Here is an 11285-nt window from a genome sequence, read left to right on the forward strand (position 1 = left end):
CTCTTCCAACAGTTAGTTCATTCTCTTATAAAAATGCACATACAATGGTTCATATAATATCTATCAAATTAACACCCCAGAAATGACATTACATACTAGACGTAGGTTTAGGCAAGTAAAGTTACTGTGGTTAAGTTTAGGAAAGAAACATGGTGACAACATACCTTAAAATAACTCAAAGCACTTGGTTTCACTTGGTTCAAACACCTACTGGGAGAAAGTCTTGTCAACCTTCCTCCTTACCGGTGATCTATAAAGAGACCCTAACCGTTACACAAACTTCGGTCTTTATACTATCGCAGCCTTCCCGATTACATGGGTTATGCATGAATTACTGGCTCATGATTTTGTAGGTATACATACCAACAGTGCATGAAAACAGCTTAAGGTAAGTGGTGAAAATATTTTAAATAAAACGCACACTTAATATTACTATTTTTAGGTGGGCCTTTTTTAAGGTGGCTAAAAACGAACCGATTGAGGCAGCAACTGCTCCACACTATTTCCTTTTATGTAGTTATTTTTACAAACATCGTGATTTGCTCTATTAGACATGTAATGTACTGTGTAGCAAGGAGGGCAGCAAAATCCACAATCATATGATCCTGATAGGGCAGTGTTATAGAGGTCATTTTGTGCAAGAGATGACAGAGAGAGTATGAGAGATACTGTAGATATTCACACGAGAGGGACAAACTTGATACCCATTGGTCTGGATCGCTATGTGAGTTTTACAAAGTCTGAATGCAATCCAGCTGCAGTTTGTGCACAAGGTAGCAGAAATGATGTATGTGCTCAACCTTACATAAAAGCCCATGCTGTCAGCTGTCACTACATCAAGTTTGTATTCCAAAGTTAAGTTATAAGGTGTTGATCTGTATTTGTTTTTGTCTTTTGCAGTTACAAGGCGTCTACGGCTGCTCTGAGACATGTCCAACAAGTAGTTTCTATGGAGGTCCTGTAGAAATGACTTTCAGGTATCATCAGTATCGTTAATTTCTCTGTCGTCCAATTATTGCATTTAGGTGTATACATTAAGCTATGTGAGAGGGGCAGTGCAGGCTCCACTTCCAGGCAAAACCATAAGCAGAACAGCAAACCGTTGGTCATGCACTATTGATATTATCATCATTATCCTATGCAACAGGAGTTAATATATCAGTATTTTTAGAACTACTAGCCTACTACATATAAAGTTGAAGTAGAGGTAATTATTTGCAGAGAGAGTTGAAATTATCCTCTTATCAGAATATCACAAAAGACAAATATAATTGTGTATAACTTATTTATCTAAGGTTATGATAATACTTCAGTCAAGACCACCTCAGTCAAAGACAAATTTATTTCCATATTGCAGTATTATATTTGGCAGCGTGGCTCTGTTCTGGGGCCTCTCTGCCTTTCCAAGGCTACACAGAAAGCCTAAGGCATAGAGATCACACCTCTATGCCCTTCCATGTGCCCTTCCATGTGCCTTAGGCTTTCTATGTAGGCGCATGGAAGGGCATAGAGGTGTGATCTCTATGCCCTTCCATGTGCCTACATAGAAAGTCTAAGGCAGGGAGAGCAGCAGCAAAGACCCAACAGGAACAGAACAGTGCAGCATCATGATAAACAAAAAAGACACTGATATTTTGATTTGTTTTCTTTCACAGCTCAGGATCTGTGATCGCAGATGTAGTTATAGTCTTCGATACCACATCTATCAATCCAGTCATCGTCTATTTTTTATTTGTTAACAATGTCAACAGTGTTGAACCCAAAACTCTTCAACTTGATCTGGACTTCTCAAGCCGTAAGTTCTCATTTTGTGCATGTAATTCCAATTAATCCACTCAGTCATGTACATGTGTCTTCAAGTGGCATTCTACATATGTAATCAGTAATTCTTGTTTTTCTTTAGTTGACAGCGTAAAGGAAGTTACACTGCCTACAACTACAACCACAACTACTACCACCACCATCACCACCACAACAACACCTACTACAACTACAATAACTACCACAACACCTACAACTACAACCACAACTACTACAACAACCACAACACCTACAACGACTACAACCACAACACCTACAACTACAACCACAACTACTACAACTACCACAACACCTACAACTACAACCACAATGCCACCAACTACTACAACTACCACAACATCTACAAATACTACAACCACAATACCTACAACTACAACCACAACTACTACAGCAACCACAACACCTACAACGACTACAACCACAACACCTACAACTACAACCACAACTACTACAACTACCACAACATCTACAAATACTACAACCACAATACCTACAACTTCAACCACAACTACTACTACTACCACAACACCTACAACTACAACCACAACGCCACCAACTACTACAACTACCACAACACCTACAACTACTACAACCACAACACCTACAATGACTACAACCACAACGCCAACAACTATTACAACTACCACAACACCTACAACAACAACTACAACTACAACCACAACGCCACCAATTACTACAACTACCACAACACCTACAACTACTACAACCACAACACCACCAACTACTACAACTACCATACCACCTACAACTACTACAACCACAACACCACTAACTACTACAACCACCACAACAACTACAACCACAATGCCAACAACTACTACAACTACCACAATACCAACAACTACTGCAACACCTACAGCTACAACAACCACAACACCTACGACTACCACAACAACCACAATACCTACAACTATAAAACCCACAACACCTACAATTACTACAACCACAACAGCTACAACTACTACAACCACAGCACCAACAATTACTGCAACACCTATAACTACCATACCCACAACACATACAGTTCCTACAACCATAACACCTACAACTACCACACTCACAACACCTACAATTAATACAACTACCACTACACCTGTAACTACCACTGAACTAACAACTCTAGCACACACATCTGCTACTACTACTAGCCGAGATCCTCCAGCTACATCTTCAAGCAAAATAAACACCTCTTCTGATAAAACTGTACCGGTTTCAACCACCACGACACATCATGGAGACCATAGTGACCTTTACACAACAGGTGGAAGTGGAAATCCCACACAAGACCCAGCAATGAAAAACACAACTGTGAATCCGTATGACAATCGCACAGATTCTCACAGTGTTTCAGCTGGAAAGCACAAAGATCCCCCGACATCAGGTGGAAGCAGCAGCAATGGGAACAATGATTTGGTGCCTGGATGGGGTATTGCCCTCTTAGTATTAGCCGCTGTTATCTTGCTGATTCTCATAATCATCTTTATCATGATGGTGAGTGAAACATGTTGAGTACAATATACTTTTTCATTCCACAGTTTTTGTTGCAAGGCTCTATGTGACTTATTACAGTAATAGTAATAAGTTTTGGTAACGATGGAAACAATTCACAGTATGGTTTCCAGCAGCAGCTGTTTTCATGCATGTTCTGTTACAAGCCTGTCCCATACTGATGGCTGCTCCAAATGTGACAAAAAAGCAGCAGTAAGGACACAACTTGTGCATCCTTTGTGGCTCCCAGCTTCCACAGAGTGCTGGGCATATGTTTCAGTTTGTGCGAGACTGAGTGCAGGATTTTGGGGTGTGGTTTAGGATCATTTTCTTGACTTCCGACTCCTTTAAAGACCATTTCATTTGTTGGAAGAAATGAACTAGGACGTAGCTTCATAATATAGTTGTTCACCGTACTGTCTACTCTCTGAACTCTATTTTGATGCTCTGTTGTTTCAGTTGGTTAAATGGTGTTGTAAGAAAACGGAAAGCGGTCAAATGGACACTGCTGAGGATCCATATCACACTATAAAGAAACAACCACCCCAGGACCCTATGCCTGTGTACTCACCTCCACCCCCAGTGATGCAGAGACCGGACTCAACCCCTATTATTATTGTAAGTACTGCAAGTACAGTTGGACCTGTGCAATGATTATGTTTTGCTTACATATTTGTATCACTGTGTATTTCTTATTTACTGATAGCGTGATGGGACGTTTGAACTTGGTCCTCTTGTGTTTTTCAACAGGGGGATGTACCCAAGAAGAACAGGACTGGGTTCTATTCAGTAAATCCCTGAGATCCTCTGAATGAATGGGAGCCATCAAGCAACAGGTAAATCAATGAATTTATCCAAAGATACTGATAGCTGCCCAGGTATTTGGGAAAAAACCCTTCAGATTCTAATAACACAGTGACCTGTCCACAAGTAACAACTTTAAAGTGTACACAAAATTTTAAATGTACATGTATACAGGCCAGGAAAAAAAGGAAAAGACAAGGATGAAAACAAAAAAAAATAAATAATTAAAAGATAAATAAATAATAGTAAAATTAGTATCAGTTATACAAAAATAGTACAATTATACGTCAGTTCATACTGTGTCCACGGGAAGGTTGAGGCAGAGCGATAGATTCAATGAAGTACTGACCATAAGTGTTCTGGGAAGGTAAACTGTGTCTTGGAAGATCGAAGCACAGTGTTCAGTCCAATACAAGGAAGTAGTCCAATTTGGTTAGTCCACTTGAATCCTCACCCTTTTGATATGTCCAATAAAGGGTCCCCAGATTTTAGAAAACCTGATGAGTTAGAGAGAGTGTACCAAATTTCTTCAAGATGTGGGCAAGAAACCATGTCATTTAGCCATACCAACTATAACAAACATAATACTTTGCTGCAATGTGATCAGAACAACCCAGTATCACGGTGAGAGACCCAGGGACTAACTGTTTGCTATATCTGTTTCTATACAATTGAAAATGTCCACCCAGAAATTCTTGAGTCTGGGAAAAGACCAGAAAAGGTGACCTAAGGTCCCCACTTGTCACAGGTAGGGGACAAAGAAGGGAATATTCTGTTCAGTTTGGCCTTGGAGAAGTGCAGGCAATGAATGACTTTAAACTGAGTGAGTTGAAATCGAGCATTAATGGAACATATTTTAATCCTTTGTAACCCTCTCACCCATAATTCATCTGAAATCACTTCACCTGTATCCTTAGACCAAGTGTCTTTAATATGGTGAGAAGGGGCTGCCGAACTTAAGAGATGGACAAAATGGGAGATCAAATGCTCGAATGAGGGAGCTCTAGTAATTAGATCTGATTTATATTAGTCTGACAGGGATAAACACATGATGTATGTGAAGTTAGTTCTGCTAGACGGCCCAGACTACGTTTGGTAGACCATTTGATCTTTTGCACGTGTTTTTGTTGGATAAAGTAAATATGTGTGGCTTTTTTCATTCATTTTTTATGCTTTTTTGTTTGTTTTTTGTTTTTTCCTGTGACGTCCTTTGATACTTCGTTTGACACTATCAGGTGAAAAACAAATACTTAATTAATATTTACACTTTTAAAATCAAGTGAAGTATTACATGCTTGTGAAAACCACATATTTTGAAACTGCAGAGCTTCACATTGCCAGATTTGAGTTAAATGCATGTTTATGAAATGGACTGCATCTCAAAATTTAGTGATTTTTCATTTTTCAGACAAGTTGAAGCAGTACATTCACTTTTATGGGTTCAATACTGCTACCTATTGGACTCATAAAACTGAAAGTGCATTATCTTCATAATATGCATTGTCACCCAGCCCAACACAAGGCTAGGTCCTGGAGAGTTGACATGTTGGTAATACAGGCATTTTTATCTTTATCAACATTGTAATAAATGGCTATATAAATAAATATAGTTGAATTTTGACTGCATGTTTTGTAACTGATAGCTATTTAATGTTGTGTTGTAATGCAGAGGAAATGAAGTGTCTTTGACCTCTCCCACTTTCCCAACAGCAGATCTTAATCACGACATACTCATTAGAACATTGTTTGACACTTAAAGCAAGGCGCTGTCTGACAATACAACCAAGCTGGACTTTGTGTCTTATTCTATGAAAGTATGAGGTTATTAAACAAAGGCATGCTTCTTGGCACATATGAATGTAACAACAGAGGGTTTACAGTAACGGGCACAGTTCAACAGACAAGTCCACACTTCAAATGTCACTAAGACATAGGAATATTTCACCTGCAACATGACCATTTGTATGTCAATTACTCCCCGCGTGTTACCTTAATTTGTGAATTTTCTGCATATGCCTCCACAATGAATGGAGAATCTATTGGGGTGTATTTCCTGGAGTTTCACGTTGTTCTGCTGTCAGTCTTAGCTGGTGTTCAGACCAGATGTTTTAGGGTGTGTCTTTTGCAGTGGAAAGAGTTTCAGTACCACTATCTGCAGCAATAGCATTCTTGTCATCTTTCCTCTGGACAAAATCAAAGTAATGGGAATATTTCAAGCTGCTTAAGGTAAGAGTGTCCGCCTTCCAAACTAGCTTGCTGCTTTGTGACATGCATGCACAGCAAGACAATTATGAAAATTATGTTGTTGAGATCAGTAATGATGTGATAACAAAAGTAACATAAGGAGTTGGTTGGTTTTGGGGTAACTGTAACATTATCCAACTCTTTACTTGGAAAACACTGTTCCTAAACACATTTTCGCTAAAACCCAGTGACTTAAAACAAACTAGTACATTCAAGTGTAATACAGGGCCAAATAATGTGCCTGGCCACACTCATACGTTTAAACTCTACTCAAGCGGAGCTCATATGGATGCATGTGCTCAGGCATTCGTAGGGCACACTACTTTTTGCGTGCACAACAGTGCATATGACATCCCACAAATAAGCGCACCATGAGTGACATTACATCCATAACAATTTTGGTGCATTAATTTTTGTAGGAAAACATACAAACAGTTTGTGAGAAAAGCCTGACAGTGCATATGACTGGATGAATGAGACTCTGATTATACTGCCTGAGTTGTGTGAGTGTTTGTGAATAGATGTTTTAATAGAGTTTTGCTAAATGTGTAAATTGTTGTTAAATGTGGTCCCAAAAGACTTCAATTCATGAACAATGTTGACCTTGTTTTGGATTCTCCATTCACTGGGGAGACATGCAATAAACACAAAGTTTTCTTCAAGAATTCAAGGTAGCACAGTGAGTAACCAATAAACAAATGGTCATTTTATGGGCGAGGTATTCCTTCAAAATAAAAGAAATGTAAACAGTTGTATAAGTGAGGGCTGTGGGTATTTGAAGCTACACTGCCTGATTGTGCTAGCTCCCAAAATACCATACTTGTACTGGTGACATTAATGTTACCAAAATAGCCAAAATGTCAAAATAAATGATGAATTAAGCAGAGCCTTTTTTCCTTGGTATGAACACACACTAATGCCAGTGGCTCCCAAACTTTTTTTCTCTCACAGCACCATTTGAAAGCTGAAAAAAAAAAACCCAAAACAAAATGATCGACTCTCCTATTCAGTGACTAAATTGATTGCATTTTTCTCAACTAATTGTGATGGAAATTCTGGTAACAAATGGAACTGAGGGACATTGTATTGAAATAACATAATCAAGAACCTCCTTGACATGTTTTTGTTGTGCGAACAAAACATGCAAACCAAACTTTGCCCAAACCACCAGAGCTTTTATGGACAAAAATCATAAAACTATGCCACTATTTTGACAGTAAAATCAAGAGCATGACTGGCGATATTTTGGATTTATGTGTGCTTTCCATAAAGAGACTATACTGACCAGTTGTTTGAGTTTACAGCCATCACACTTTCCTCATTTTTTATTTATTTATTTATTTTGTGTAAGCTGAATGTTGTTCAGTAGCTTTTAACACAACACAGTTAATTTTAAAACAGCTTAAATCTGCTTTAAGTTGCAAACAGACCTGGTCCAGCCCTGAAAATTGATCATGTCAAATGTCTGTGTTTATCATTGCCACTGAATTAGATTTTTGCTTGTCCTTCCAGGCAGACTGCAGTGAGCAGAGGCAGAGCGAAGAAACATGAACTGCATCAACAGCATGGATTTACAGTTCTCCAGATATGTTATTTATTGCACAATTGTTTTAAGTTTTGACATAGTTCTATTTTTTGCCGACATGTAACAGATTAATTATTGAACATTGTATATACTAATATATAGTTAATGGAGACGTTATTTTTCTGCATGGCAATTATTCACTAGAAGCCAGTGATGAATAGTTGATGTGTTTTTCTTTAATAATGTTTCCCTGCATGATTTTAGAAATGGTAATTCACAAAATAAATTCATGGGAACTATATACATAGGAATTATGCCTGAATTGTTACCATAATTGTTACGTATTTGAAATGTTTATTTTATGTTAAATATTTTAAGAAGTCTTAATTAAATCTGTCTCAAATATGATTAAGAAACTTCAAGACTGCTGAACTTCCTTTCATTTTCATCTTCATACAGATACAAAGAACCAGAGACAATTACAGACATCACTAAATGTATTGGAAGTTAAAATGTTGAAATCAACCAGTGTGATAAGACATTTCATATAATATTTACTTCATTCAACTTATGAAGTGTTCAGTATATTCAGTATATTCACAAGTTTAGTATTTACCCAAGAGGTAACTTGAGTTAAACAAGCTGACCAGCTTGGTGGAAACAGGCCCCCCCTACACTAGCGTCCTGGAACCTGTCAGTCATACTATCAACTTACCTGTCAAGCAATGTGCCCTGTGAGGTGACGAGAGTCTTGAAAAAATGAGAAAATGTATAGTATGTCGTCCAGAATCATGAAATCATATTCATAGTATAGCAAGTCATCCAAAATCATGAAAAGTCATAGTACAGTATGTCGTCCAAAATCATGAAAAGTCATAGTACAGTATGCTGTCCAAAATCATGAAAAAAAGTCATAGTATAGTATGTCATCCAAAATTATGAAAAAAAGTCATAGTATAGCATGTCGTCCAAAATCATGAAAAAAAGTCATGGTATAGTATGTTATCCAAAATTATGAAAGAAAGTCATAGTATAGTGTGTCGTCCAAAATTATGAAAAAAAGTCAAAGCATAGCATGTCATCCCAAATCATGAAAAAAAGTCATGGTATAGCATGTCATCCAAAATTATGAAAAAAGTCATAGTATAGTATGTCGTCCAAAATCATGAAAAAAAGTCATAGTGTAGTATTTCATCCAGAATCATAAAATAAAGTTATAGGGGGGTCTTGTTACATCTGTTCAATGAAATGTCTTTAAAGCAGTTGGCCACTGTGGCTTTCATCATCGGACCTTCTCTGATGATAAAAGGCTCATTTTACCATCCACTCAGAATTTACCTGTACAACACACTCACTCACACTCTCTTGTGATGCAGTCAGGTAAACCTTTATAATTGTGACTTAAATAAACCTGGTCATGGACTTCTTGAGTATGAAAGAGTGGGGGTCGGTTGGGGCACTTTTGTTTCAACATGATATAACCTTTCATTACTCACAGACCCCTTGTGTCATGGCCAATGCCCTTTTTCCCCTCCGCTTTCCCTGTGTTTCTTCTATTTACCCCACCCTTGTGTCTCATGCTCCTACATGTCTCCCTCCCTGTCTGTGTCTGTGGGGTCAGTGTGGGCGTGGTTCTCCTGGCTCTCCTGATTCACAGTTGTCCTAACCATACAATCAACCCATCATCTCTCTGTGCGTACTCACCTGCCAGCCATTAGCCACTAGTGCCCCTGTATATCTGCACCAACTCCTCATTCAGCCTGCGGCAGATTGTTGTGTCAGCAGTTGTTTGCAGTTCCACACCGAGCATGAATTTTCAGCCCAAAAACTAACATGGAATTTTGTAGTGATTTTGGAATAATTTCTTATGATTTGGATGGACCTCCATTTCAGCAAATGTATGCCTGCAGAAATATAAGTTTGACCAAAGTAATTCTTTGTTCTAGCTGATGTCATACCGCCCAGCAGATGCTAATGTTTTAAGTTGGTTACAGAATGATGTTAGTCACAACAGCAAGCGTTAAGCATCAAATTTGGGGTCTGATTATTTTTTGTGCAGTCAACGTAAGCCCCTTTGACAGTCTCTGTCTGGATAGGTTTTTGTTGTGTGAAGTGGCCTCATTCATGAAATGTGCAGAACATGAATGTGCTATTGGTTTGCTGACTGTAGGGATGTCCACTAGCCTCATAACTGCAGACCACATGTGAACACACCAACTCAGGACCTCCACATCCAGCGTCTTCACCTGCAACATCATCTGAGACCAGCCGCCCAGACAGCTGATGCAAAGTTTCTGCACAAACCACCAGAAAACGTCTCAGGGAAGTTTATCTGCATGCTCGTTGTCCTCAGCAGGGTCTTGAGCTGATAGCAGTTCATCATCGTAACCAACTTGAGTGGGCAACTGCTCACCTTTGATGGCCTCTTGCACTTTAGAGAAGTGACAGAAGCTGACAAAAGCTACAAACAATGAACACAGTTGCATTTTATTGATGGCAATTTGAATGTGTAGACATACCAGGACGAGACCCTGAGGCCCATTGTCATGCCAGTCATCCACTGCTATGACCTCATGTTATAGCCAGGTAATCCACGGCATGTTGCAAAACTGAAAACATCTCAGTTCTTGCATGGCCTGCGTACTCACCAGACATGCCACACGAGCATGTTTTGGAAGCTCTGAATTGACGTGTATGATAGTGTGTTTCAATTCCTGCTCATATCCAGTAGCTACACACAGCCATTGAAGAGGAGAGGGCAGATAGTGTACAAAAGTCTTAGATCATTAACTTAAACCTATGAAAAATGAGATCAGAAACAGAAGTGGTCTGTTTGTCTCATGAGTTTGTCTCAGCCCTGAATTGAACTTGGTTATTTATCAGTCTTCACCAAACAAAAAGAAAAACATTGTAGGTGACGTGAAAAGGTGCATCCTGCTTTGAAGAATGCAAATATTTGATGGTGATGCATTTCACAGGGTTGTACGGGGATCTGTGACGTTAGCATACAAACACATACCTGCTGGGAACTTATTGTCTAATGCCAACTATTGTTAAAATGGCATTGTGGTAACACAGTACTGGGCAGGTAACACTGGTGACAACTCTGCTCTCAACTCTTTTAACACTCCAGTTGCTTATCAGAGCATAAATCACAATGATAAAATACTGAGTGTTGTGTACACAGGTATCCAAGATTAACTCCACTCTTTCTTCCATGTTTGAGAAGAAACATTTACTCAGAGCTGTTAATACGAAGATTAACGGCTGCTGCATTGTTAAGAAAACAGTAGGCAACACAATGGCACTGTGAAAAGGCAACAATACAATACAGGGTGTAACCAAATACAATGCAATGTGGCCAATGCCGCACACACACACT

At 38.8% G+C, this 11285-nt stretch overlaps 1 long non-coding RNA gene across 1 annotated transcript; it reads left to right on the forward strand.

The window, feature by feature from the left end:
* Nucleotides 1–3827: 3827 nt before the first annotated feature.
* LOC125905047 (uncharacterized) lies at nt 3828–8021 on the forward strand. The gene is made up of 3 exons (XR_007451616.1): nt 3828–3948; nt 4081–4166; nt 7891–8021. It is a non-coding gene; the product is annotated as an uncharacterized LOC125905047 (long non-coding RNA).
* Nucleotides 8022–11285: the final 3264 nt, after the last annotated feature.

This window comes from Epinephelus fuscoguttatus, linkage group LG17, assembly GCF_011397635.1.
Source record: "Epinephelus fuscoguttatus linkage group LG17, E.fuscoguttatus.final_Chr_v1".
NCBI lineage: Eukaryota > Metazoa > Chordata > Actinopteri > Perciformes > Serranidae > Epinephelus > Epinephelus fuscoguttatus.